The sequence below is a fragment of the Rana temporaria genome, chromosome 13 (assembly GCF_905171775.1).
Source record: "Rana temporaria chromosome 13, aRanTem1.1, whole genome shotgun sequence".
Taxonomy (NCBI): Eukaryota; Metazoa; Chordata; class Amphibia; order Anura; family Ranidae; genus Rana; species Rana temporaria.
This window is the reverse complement of record NC_053501.1, coordinates 118,286,039-118,287,104: the sequence shown is the minus strand read 5'-3', so window position 1 is coordinate 118,287,104 and position 1,066 is coordinate 118,286,039.

The following is a 1,066-nucleotide window of genomic DNA, read 5'->3' as shown; positions in this document are numbered from 1 at the left end:
TTATATAAAAATGGTAATATATGCATAAATAAGTAAGATACAGAAATAACTAAAAATAATCATAAATAAGTAAAATACATTTGCGGAATTTGTCCAGCCTTTTTATATTTTGCGTGATTTTCTGCTCAAATTAAAAAATTATAAAAAAAAGAGATATAGATAGATTTTATATAATAAATAAATATATAAATATAAATTATATATATATATATATATATATATATATGTGTGTGTGTGTAAAATAGTAATATATGAATAAATACGTAAGATACACAAATAACTAAAAATCATAAATAAGCAAAATAAATTAATATGCAATAATAGTTAACCTCTAAGCTCGACAATATAAAATGTATTAATAAATAATAAAACACTCGCTCAAAAAATACATTAATAATTTGTGTGAGGGTGTTTAGTTAGTTTTATTTTTTTAAGGGGTAAAAGTTGAATATTTTTTAGCGTTTTTATTGAATTTATAATTTTTATTTGTATATTTTATATTTATTTCTCCATTTATTATTCATATATTAATAGTAAATAAAATATAATAAACCCTAGCCCCCACCTCCTAATCCCAACTTTAAACTAATCTCGAACCCCTTGCACTAATAAAAAAAAAACATAATAAATGAATAATAATCATAAAACAAAGAAATAACAGCTAGTGGAAAAGCTAAAAAAAGCTGAAATGCCTATCAACAAATGATGCAACAGATACGTTTTCTCTATTGGCTAATAAAAAAATAAAAAAAAAGACAAAGCCCAAAAACGCTGCATTCAAACACGCGAAACAACGCCCAAAGACGCTATGCTCAGGAGTGATTACAGCCTTAAGCCGGGCTGTGTGCGTCTGTAGACACACACAGCATCAGTAAGCCACGCCCCCCACTCCCTCCTTACAGGAGTTTAACAGCAAGAGCCATAGTCTCCGGCTACCCCTCAGTGTCACCTATGAATGTAGTAAGGGCGGTCTCACGGACTTCAGCTTCAAGTGTGTGTTTCAATGCAATGAATACAGTGATTATTTTTTTTTTTGCCTTCATAGTTCCCCTTCTTGTGCCCACAG